Raw genomic sequence first — 11,411 nt, 5'->3', positions numbered from 1 at the left:
CAATTTACTCAGGAGATCTTGTCTTTTCCTACTTCCCATGTAGATTAGATCTATGTGAGTCTTTCTTAGTCCTCATTGTTGTCTAAGTTCTCTGGGATTGTGGTTTGTAGGCTGGCTTTCTTTGCTTTATGTTTAAAAAGCACCTATGAGTGAGTACATGTGATAATTGCCTTTCTGTGTCTAGGTTACCTCACTCAAAATAATGTTTTCTAGCTCCATCCATTTTTCCTGCAAAATTCAAGCTGTCGTTATTTTTTTCTGCTGTGTAGTACTCCATTGTGTAAATGTACTACATTTTTTTATCCATTTTTTGATCGAGGGACATTTAGGTTGTTTTCAGGTTCTGGCTATGACAAACAAAGCTGCTATGAACATAGTTGAGCACATGTCCTTGTGGCACGATTGAGCATCCTTTGGATATATACCTAATAGTGGTATTATTGGGTCTTGAGGAAGGTTGTTTCCTAATTTTCTGAGAAATCGCCACACTGACGTCCAAAGGGGTTGTACCAGCTTGCATTCCCACCAGCAATGCAGGAGTGTTCCCTTTTCCCCACAACCTCTCCAGCATAAGTTTTCATCAGTGTTTTTGATCTTGGCCATTCTTACAGGTGTAAGATGGAATCTCAGAATTGTTTTGATTTGCATTTCTCTGATGACTAAAGATGTTGAACATTTCCGTAAGGTGACAGTTGAAAGATACTTCTTCTTCTCCCTTACATTTTTCTACTAACTGCATAGTTAGGATCTTATATGTTCCCCAAAGGCCCACGTGTTAAAGTCTTGATCTCCGGCATAGTGCTATCAGGAGGTAATGGAGCCATCGGGAAGTGGTACCTAGTTGTGGGTGTTTGGGCCACTGGAGGTCTGTCCTTAAAGGAAGTCATAGAACTCTGGTCCTTTCCTCATTCTCTTTGACTTTGTAGCCTTGAGATGAGAGATTTTACTGTACCATGTGTTCCTGCTATGACCGGATAGTGTGGTACAGGACCCAAAGGAATGGGGCAATCAGTCATTCTAGGGCCAAACTCTCCAAAACCATGACTCAAAACAAACTCTGACCAGACACACCAGCTCCTCAGGAGAAGTCAGCCTGGACTACAACGCAAGACCTCCTATCTCAGTGAATAGTAAAGGAAGGGACGAGCTCTCAAATTGATGACATCAGCGAAACAGCATGTTCCCAGCGTGTGGGAGAGACATGAGGCTTGGTAGCTGGCACTGACGCACGCATGTCCTGTTACTTTTGTAAGTTCATTGTCCCAAGTATTTGCTACAGGAATGGAAAGCTAACCAACACAATCGATTTTCCTAAAAAAGAAAAAAAATAGTCCTTTATCTTTCGTTAGCAGTAGCTTTCTTAATAAAATAATTCCCATAGCTATATGAAGTGGTGATTAACTGTTCATCTGCCAAACAAGTCAAGAAAAATGAGTTCCAGGTGAGGAGGCAAGCGTTGACCCCTTGCAGAGACCCAGATCCCCAAGGAAGACTACCTTTCTTTTTGCTTACACTCAGCCAGAGAACAGGAACGCTGAGTGCCCAGCAGCGCTTGCAGAGGGGTGGCAAATACAGACCAAAGGTATCAGAGGAGACAATGGATACAGCGAATGGGGGTGACCCAGAAGGTTTTAGAAGTAGTCCATCTTATTCCTTTAATGACTTCTGTCATTTACTTAATAATATTATGGAAGAAAAGCATGACTATGATGAGAAAAAAAATCACCCATTAAAAATTCAGAACACAGAGAACATTAAAAATTTCCCCATCCAGAAGTAATTCATGCTGACGCCAGCGCACGCTCTTCCTGTGTTTGCTTCACACACATGCATTTTTACAATGCACTCGACTGTGCTCCGATTATTGGTCCTGCATGAGGGAGCAAGGCCAGTGTGGCATCTGTGGTTTAGAGTGCGGCAGTCGCCAGTCGCTCACTCGTGAGAGCAGCAGTTTCACACCTTTCTGCGTGTGGCAGAGCAGCCACGCTTTCATGTTTTCACTGTCGGCTTGACGAGAGCTGAAAAGAGGGCGGGGCTGCCTTGGTGAGAAAGCAAAGGTGGGCCGATCCTGAGGACGGACACCCGGACACCCGAACACCCTAGGTTGCTCTCTGACCTTCACAGGTACTGCAAACTTACACGTGCACGCACGCATACATGTGCAACACAGGGAGGCGTGTTGGATGGACCAGGCTGGTTAGATATGTTCTAGACAGGCCTCTCAGCTCCGCCTTCTTTGAGGGGAGAGAGACCTGTCCCAGGGGTGGCGGCTTGAATGAGTCTCCCCTCCATAGACTCATAGATCTGAATACTTGGTCACCAAGGAATGGCACTATTTGAAAAGATTAGGAGGTGTGGCCTAGCCAATGGCCATTCAGTTCTTTATTAAACCGATCACAGTGTCCATCTTCACACAGTATAAAGGGGTGTTCTGCAACAGTCGTACCCACTGATGGATTTCTACACTGCCTTGATTTACGGCTTTGTCCAGTTACTGAAAAACTTCATGAAGCTGCTTCCATGGTAGAACGTGGAACATGGGGTAACCTAGCTCCCTGTTTCCTGGTCACTTAAATTAGGCTCCAGAGTAAACTATCTCTTTGTAAGAAACATTAACTATCAATGAGTCTTTTTCTATCAAATATTATAAAACCTGTGTTTACAACAAGCAATTTAAGTATTTTTATCTTCCTTACTCATGGTCCTCCCTCCCCACCCCCAGTGAAACCTTTGTTTACACAAAGGTCCTGCTACATTATCTATTAAAGTGGTTTTCCCCTCCCTGTTTCATTTCCTTTGCACTCGATCCCGGCCAATGGGGAAAAGACACACTCACCACCTATGTTAGAGTACAAACCAGTGACTTCCTGTTCCCCCTTCCGAGGGCTCCCTCTTGATCAAGAGCTAAGTTTGGCAGTTCTGAGACCTCCATCGAGCAGTGATCTCTTTTGCAGCCCCAAAGTTATTTCTAACCCCTTTTCTGTGAGAACTGTGACAGCCTTTATGAAGCGGTGACAGTGAGTTCATTCTCAAACATGAAGGAGACCCACAGAAGTCCACCGAGCTCATATTTCCACCGAGCTCATATTTAGGACTGTTGGCTTGTTTTTTAAAGAAAGTGTTTCTTATTGTGCCAAAAGTCAATGACGCTTAAACATCAAAATTAATGTTAAATTTTTAATTTCTGCCACAAAATAAAAGCAGGCAACAAGCCAGTTTCAGCTTCCTCCTCCTTTTCTTTCCTCCTCCTCCTCTTCTTATTCCTCCTCTTTTCTCTTCCTCCTCCTCCTTCTTCCTTCTCCTCCTCTTATTCCTCCTCCTCCTTCTTCCTCTGTGAGTTCGAGGCCAGCCTGGTCTACAAGAGCTAGTTCCAGGACAGGCTCCAAAGCTACAGATAAACCCTGTCTTGAACCACCCCCCCCAGAAAAAAACCACTGTGTCTGAGAAGAACAATAACAACAAAACTCTAGATTTCACAAGAGGAGAGCCCTCCTAGGGGACATTTTGTAAGAACACTAATCTCATTTCTGAGGACTCTGCCTCCATGGCCTACCCACCTTCCAAAGCCTCGGCCTCCAGATGACTTTAAGCGCTTGGGTTCATTGTGTGAATTTTAGACACAAGCATTTAGTAGATGGCAGTGGTGTTCTCTATTTGTTGGGACGCTCCTTAGATGCCAGAGACTGATCTGTGCCTCCAGGTAGCACAGTCTGCCATAGACTTATCAAATGCCTAGGCTGTAAAGCTCAGTGTATGATGGGATTTATAAATCTCCACTGAAAAATAAAAGTTCCTGAGGTAATCAAGGAGAAATTACAATGCTCTCTCTCATCTCTAGCATGTTTCATGTAGCATTTCCATTATTTGCTTTATTTTATTTTACTTTATTCACTTTTATGTTGTATGGAATGTCTTCCGTATCCATTTCATGTTACAATACCCAGAGGCAAACGGCAGTTTATAAAGATAAAGGGGGAAACCGTGTTACAGTGAGTTGGTTAAATTTGATTGGACAGCTAAATTAGGGTAGCCAAAAGGAGGCTTTGGATTGCTAGATTCCAGTACTTTCATTGCTGGACCTTGGTAGTCAGTCTCAGGAGGAAGAAGTGCTCAAATAAGGGAATGGACCTTGGCGGCCAGCTTTAGGGATGTAATCTAATGGTTTAGCAAGGCAGAAGGAATGGGGAGGATGGTAAAAAACGACATCCATCATCGGCATGGTCTCCATGCTCCCGCTGATAGAGCCCTTCATCGACCTAGATTGTCTGTGCATTTGAACAAGTGGCTGCTGAGTTGTTTCTCCTTTCGGTTTTTGCCTGTGTGTATGGATTTCCCTGCATGGATATGTGCACCGCGTGAGTGCTTGGTACCCATAGGGGCCCAGGAGAGGTTGTAGGATGCCCTGGAAATGGAGCTGCAGGTGGTTGTGAACTGTCTAATATGGGTGCTGAGAACTGAAGTCAGGTCCTCTGCAAAAGCAGCAAGTGCTCTTAACTATGGCTCCATCTCTCCAGTGCCCCACTGAAAGACCTTTACTTCAGGTAAAGGTGTTTACTTTGTAACAAGTGAGAGCTAAGCAGTGTATCTGGGACCAAGCATGGGCCTTGCTGTGAATGCAGGGTGGCTCATAGGTGCAACCAGATAGCTACGCAGGCTCTCGGGTTGGACCAAGCAGCCAGAAAGCTGTCAAAAATGAGCCGTTGCCTCTCTGCCACAACCCAAGCTTAATCTGTCTTTGCTTCGCTGAGCATGTCTGTTTCTGTTTCCGCATAGGGGCTCCTCAGACTCAGCAGATGCGATGCTGAGGGGTGGGTGGGGGTGCTCTCAGCAGCGACCCCCCGAATCCTCATTACGACCCTGGCATGTACATCCAACAGGGGCTCAAAGAACAAACTTACCAGAATCTGTTCTGTAAGAGTGGGGGGGGGGGACAGTTTTTGGAGGCGTGAGAGAAGATAGACACTGTGTGGAGGAGGTAACAATGCCTCAGGGAACAAAGACTTTGTAAGTGTAAAAACCTCCTTTTCATGCAAGGATATATTGTACATTGAGCACATTTTCCTATCCCTACCTTCCCTTTTCTCACAAGACTTTGTGGCTTTAATAGGAAGACACTGTGATGGCTATGTCTGCACAGAACATCATGACCTTCCCATAAAGCAGGTACTCTCCGCATATGATACGTATCCCCATAAAGGCACCTGGAATAGCTCACAGCCGAGGCTCGGTGGCTTATCCAAATATACCATCTGGTTACTCTGAGAAGTTATCAAAGTAACTACCAAGATAATATGAGATAAATAAAAATAGAACTCTGGAAGTTGCCCAATGGCCAAGTCATGCTCAAGATGCAATTAGGCAGTTTGAGAGGGGGCATCCATTTTCTGGAGCCACCAGGGCACCATTGAAGGGAGTCTTACTCCAGTAAATGAGGCTAAATAGCACCCCAGTGACTGGAAAACTTGAGGCTGTTTTCAAAAGTTCTAATTTGCACCCGGGGATTATGGGGAGGAATCTGGATGGAAGAAATAGCCAGATAAATAATGCAAAAGCAGCGCCTGGGCCAAGACTGAAGCTGGAGTTGAGAGAGCGGGCACTGATGGGCATTTCAAACGTATGTCACAGGAAGGTGACCACGGCACATTGATCAGCTCTGACACCAGAGTGTCAGCAAGGGCAAGTGTGCAAATGAATTCATGTATATATCCCTAGCTCAGGTCAGGGCTGAGCTGAGGACAGAGACCCCGACAATGAGAAACCTGGCCCTCAGAAGGAAGTGTGTGAAGGTCTGTAAAACATGCCCCTCCTGGCGCCCCTACCTTACATGCCTGCTCCCCTCACGGCTGACCCAACACAGAAGTGTTTTTCTGTATCTTCGTGGGTAGTCTTTGTTCGCAGAGGAAATGTTATTTTTCCTTTAGAAGTTAGTGTTGGGGACAATGAGATGCCTCAGTGGATAAAGCCCTTGTCACACAAGCCTGACGACCTCAGTTAGGGAGGAAACACAGTCCCCCAGTTGTCCTCTGACCTCCACTCACATGACATGGCCCACACTCAGACACAGACCATATACACTACCATAATAAATAAAATAGCATTCAAATTATTCAAACCCTAATTATTTCTTATGCTCTTAAAAAGCCAATGTTAAGTACTTTAGAAGTCCAGACAATGCCAACATTTTAAAAATTTTAATTAACTACATATATCCCTTGGCTACTTCCAGGTAGACTAATTCATTCATTATATTTGATTTTCTTCACCGTTACTATGGAAACAAACAAAACCTTCCCATGGTCTTGGCTATCTTAAAAATCTAACAAACTGGTAATGCTTCAACATAAAATATGAGCTGTTGCCAGGTGGTGGTGGCACACACCTTCAATCCCAGCACTCGGGAGGCAGAGGTAGGTCGATCTCTGTGAGTTCTAGGCCAGCCTGGTCTACATGGTGAGTTCCAAAACAGCCAGGGCTACACAGAGAAACTGTCTCAAAAAGCCAAAAGGGGAAAAACCTGAGCATGACAGGGTCTGAGACGGAATCTCGAAATTCATGCATGGAAGACAAATACTCCACGGGCTGAGCTCCGTCCCCACCCTCAGCTGGTGTTGCCTCATTCTATTCTGATGCCATGGTAAACTATGACCTCAGTGCTTCTCCCATGGGAGGGGCCGCCTTGGGGCTGGAAAGTCGACTGTGTCACTGGTCACCCTAGTCCACATTCCGAGCCTAATTTGGTCTTTCTTTTATTTCCCCTCCTCCTCTTCCTCACTTTTTTTTTTCTATAGTGTTGGGATTGGAACACGGGGCTTTAGACTAGGTAAGCCCTCTCTCACTGAGCTACCACCCCAGTCCAGTTCATTGTGACCTGGACTCATTCTGTAGCTAAGACAAACCCATGATCCTTGAGCTTAGTCTCTGAAGTGTTAGGATTATTAGCAGGTACGGCGACCCCTCGCTGGGACCTCATTCTTAAGTCGGCTCACAGTGCTCTGACACCCACCTAGAATGAGTCACCAAGCCAATATATTTTGCATTTCTTTGTCTCTTTTTTTTCTCATCTGGATTCATAGAATTTAGTATTTTTTTCCAGTCTTGAAGGATGTATAATTCTTTCACACATTAAAATGCTGTCCAATGGGAAAAAAAATTGAATAGTCAAACACGCTCTGAAGGCACCCATTCAAATGGTAAATAAGCACATAGAGCATCATTAGTCACCAGAGACATGGAAGCTAAAACCACAGTGAGGCAGGATCGTGCACCCCTCAGAATAGCTGAAATATTTCCAACTAACAAAACACAAAATGGTAATGCTTTAAGAGCTGTTTTGGGCTGGGTGTGGTGGCGCACGCCTTTACTCCCAGCATTAAGGGGCAGAGACTGGTAGATCTCTGTGATTTTAGCCTGGTCTACAGAGTAAGTTCCAGGACAGGCAGGGCTAAGCAGGGAGACCCTGTCTCAAGCCAACAACAACAAAATTTTTGACAGTTCCTTAGCAATTTTTTGCCCAGCAATAACTCCTTTTTATCACAGAGGAAACGTGAAGGTGGCTCAGCCTTGCTGGAGCAAGTGGTCTCTGGGGGTGGACTTGGAAGGGCCACAGCTTCGACCCCTTTCCCGCCCGCTCTGTTTCCTGTGTACAGCTGAATTGTGCTCCCTCAGCTTCCTGTCTGCAGGCCTCCCACAGCAGCGTCTTCCCCACCGCAATGGCCCTCTAGAACCACAAACTAAAATGCACTCTTAGAAACTGCTTTTGGTCATGGTGTTTATCACAGCAGCTGATAAACGAGTAGTATGATGCTGACCACATCTGGATGCTTCTCTCCTGCCCCTGTGCATCATAGCGGTTTAAATCTTGGATCCAGAGGAGATACTGGGGGCCACGGTAGGCTAAGAGGCTGATACATTCCTTGTCTTTAATCCTAATGTGTTACCCACTAGAAGCAACAGTGTGTCTTTTCCCAGTCCTGCCTTTCCTTGGAACTAGCTATGGAATGCGCCCCTCCTAGAAAGCACTCCTTCCTCCTCTCAGGGTAGCAGGGTAGCACCAGCAATCTGCCAACCTTCAATCTAAGAACCAGGACCTAACAGGATGTGATGGCACAGGCCTTCATCCAGCACTGGAGAAGCAAAGGCAGGTGGATCTCTGTGAGCTCAGGGCCAGCCTGGTCTACGTATTGAGTTTCAGGACAGCCAGGGCTGTATAGTAAGACCCTGTCTCGGAAACAGACAGACAAGAAAATTCTGAGTGCCAGACTCATGACCAGCCCCGGACACCCACTAGCAACCCCACAAAGGGGCACTAATTCCTTCGCTTGTTGGGCACTGGTCTCCGATTCTTCAGGAAAGGACTTCGATGAAGCTCTGCCGGTGCCTTCAGTCGCCTTAGCTTGTTTCCATGGAAAACACTTGTGTTCAGTACCACAGGGAACCTAAGAAGGCAGAAAGCGGCCACAGTGGCTGCAATAACAAGTGCTGGAGAAAACGTGGTGAAACGGATCCTTCCCACCCTGCCGGTGGAAACAAAGCCAGTATAGAAAACAGCTTGGTCAAAGTCCCTCCCCAAGTTAAGTGTGGAATTATCACAGGACTCACCATTTTCTCACCTTAGTATAAACCCCAACAAAGGAAAACGTATTGCTATACAAAGTTTGTAAGAACATTCTTTGTAAGCGCCAGGAAAGGAAACAACACAGTTACCTCTCGGTGGATGAATGGACAAACACATGCGGGCAGGGAACCCAAGGTGGGCTTTTGTTTTTTTGAGTTTTGGTTTGAGAAGCTGGGATTGAACCTGGTCCAGTGTGGCATAGTCACGTAAGGGGTGTTATTCCGCCATAAGAAGAAGCAGGAGTCCAGTTGTATGCTAGCATACAAGCAAAACTTAAAAGCACTATTTAAAAAAAAATGAAGGAATCCAGACACACAATGGCACAACTTGGCAACTTTTTTTTTTTAAGTTAGGGTCACTAACTTCCTCAGACTCACTGTGTCACTAGGGTGACTTTGAATTTCTGGTCCTCTTGCCTCCATCTCCTAAATGCTGGGGCTAGGTGCACACTGTGACATCCAGTTTCATGCAGGGCTGAGGACCAAACCCAGGGCTTCTTAAACATAAGTTTTGGATGCCCTGTTTGTGGGTTCCTCTGTTGATGCGATAAGCCAAATCAGACTGAATTGATAAATCCAGATTTAATAAACAAAGCAAAGCAGTGAAGTGGGATGTTCTTCTGTATATGTGTTGCTTTTATTGGTTAATAAATAAAGCTGTTTTGGCCAATGGCTTAGCAGAGTAAAGCGAGGCAGGAAATCAGAACAGAGTATATAGAGAGAGTAGGCAGAGAAATGCCATGTATCTGCCGAAGGAGAAAGACACTGCCGCCGGAACCTTGCCAGTAAGCACAGCCTCGTGGCAATACACAAATTAATAGAAATGAGTTAATTTAAGATACATGAGTTAGCTAACAAGAAGCCTGAGCAAATGGGCCAAACAGTGTTGCAATTAATATAGTTTCTTTGTGATTATTCGGGTCTGGGCAACTGGGAAATTAACAAGAAGTCTCCACCTACAGGGCAAAGTGAAACTACTCCCAGGTGACTCTCTGGAAGTCAGGTAGGCAGAAGAGAAAAACGTGGCAGGTCTATGGGCCAGGTCTTAAATACCCTGTAGGTGTGGCCTTGAGCATCTCCGGGAGAGGAGCTGACCCTTGGTGGGCTTTCTGAGGGGCGGGGTTTGAAAGGGGCTGAGGCAGAGCTTCCACCTAGACACTTAACAAATGAACCCCATCCCTCTAAGATTGTCTTGAAGCAGACCCTAAACATCTCGTAGTTGACCTGCAAACACTTCAGCAGACAGCTCTGGAAATCGAGGGTCCTTGAAAAACAGCTACAATACCAACAGCCTCCTTTAAAACATTAATGTTATTCATAATTATGTCTACCTGATCCTGGTTGCATCGTATTTTTTCTTAAATAATTAAGTTTTTATGTGCATTGGTATTTTTGCCTGCACTCATATCTGTGTGAGGGTGTCAGTTCCCCTGAGAGTGGAGTTACAGACAGTTATGAGCTGCCATGTGGGTTTGGGGAATTGAACCTGGGTCCTCTGGAAGAGCATCTGGTTCTCTTAAACACTGAGCTATATCCAGCCCCTCTTTTTTGTCTTTTGAGGTAAGTATTCATATCTGGGTGGCTCAAACTCTAGGTAGCTGAGTCTCGAACTCCTCATCCTCCTGTCTCAAGTACTGGGATTCTAAAACTGTGCCTCACGCTCTGCCCATTTCTGGCATAGGAGGGGAGTGTCCGCAAGGGTCCATGTGTGTAGGCTGATCACTGGCCTACTGCTTCAGTGGCAAGCGGTGAAAACTCTAGGTAGTATGGCTGAGAAAGAGAGACTTGAGGACAGGAAGCATGCCCTCTAAGGTGTGTGGGCACCCACTCTCTCATTTTCACCTCTCTTCCGCATGAGCTGGAAGTTGAATGGGCCTCTCTGCAGCCCACTGCCACCTTGATATACCATGGCCCCTCTGCCACCTTCATATAGCATGCCACCCCTGGCCCGAAGCAAAGAGGCCTGAGACCTCCAAGAATGTGAGCCAAAGGAAATGCTTCCCTTTTTGTTGATTTTAAAATGTTTTTGTTGTTATTAATATGTACACATGCTCCAGAGATTACATGGAGAGGTCAGAGGTCAACGCTGTGGAGCTGGTTCCCTACTCCTATCCTTACGTGGACCCAGAGACTGAACTCAGATCTCCAGGCTTGGATGGTGTGAGTCCTGCTCACTCAGCCATCATGCCATCCCTTAAGTTGACTTAACCTCAGCATTTGTTAAAGATACAGAAAGCTAATGCATATGCCAGTGTAAGAAAAGCCCTCTCCATCGGCGTCACTGATGGCTTACACCGGGATGCAGAAGAGGGACGCTAACAACTCGAGTTTCCAACCGCTAATGGTTTCCGTTTCTAGTTACCTGCAGCACAAACGATAAAAACCCAGAGACAGATATTGGCCTTCAAGCCGAAGATCAGAAAAGCAATGCAGTCAACTATTAGAGAGATCTTACCTCTACCAAGGCACAGACAAAGGGACGATCCTGTCCTCAGCCTGACGGCAGACTGCAATGCTCTCCACCAGCCCTCAGTCCACAGCTGTCTCTTTCCGCCTTATATTTCTCTCTGCCCAATCATATCACTCCTGTCTTCACCCCCCCCCCCCAGTGCTGGGACTAAAGGCGTGGCATCCCAAGTACCGGGATCACCTTTGTGTGAGCTGTTTCTCTTTCAGACAGATTCAATCTTGTGTAGCTCAGTGTGGCCTCGAGTCCTGTGATTAAAGGTATGTGCCACCACTCTCTGGCCTCTAGTGGCTTAGCTCTGAACTCTGATCTTCAGGCAAGCTTTATCTAT

The 11,411-nt window shown here is 45.9% G+C and overlaps 1 long non-coding RNA gene across 1 annotated transcript in view; it reads right to left on the bottom strand.

Annotated features, from left to right (window-relative positions):
• LOC126509681 (uncharacterized) overlaps positions 1-11,126 on the bottom strand; it is a 26,805-nt gene extending 15,679 nt beyond the window's left edge. Inside the window, exon 1 of the long non-coding RNA XR_007594226.1 lies at positions 11,069-11,126. This is a non-coding gene — a long non-coding RNA (uncharacterized lncRNA). The remainder of the gene's footprint in view (positions 1-11,068) is intronic.
• Positions 11,127-11,411: the final 285 nt, after the last annotated feature.

This window comes from Alexandromys fortis, unplaced genomic scaffold, assembly GCF_014885135.2.
Source record: "Alexandromys fortis isolate MF-2015 unplaced genomic scaffold, M_Fortis_MF-2015_v1.1 scaffold_87, whole genome shotgun sequence".
In the NCBI taxonomy this organism is placed as follows: domain Eukaryota; kingdom Metazoa; phylum Chordata; class Mammalia; order Rodentia; family Cricetidae; genus Alexandromys; species Alexandromys fortis.
The sequence above is the reverse complement of the archived record's forward strand: the minus strand, read 5'-3'. Positions and strand labels throughout refer to the sequence as shown.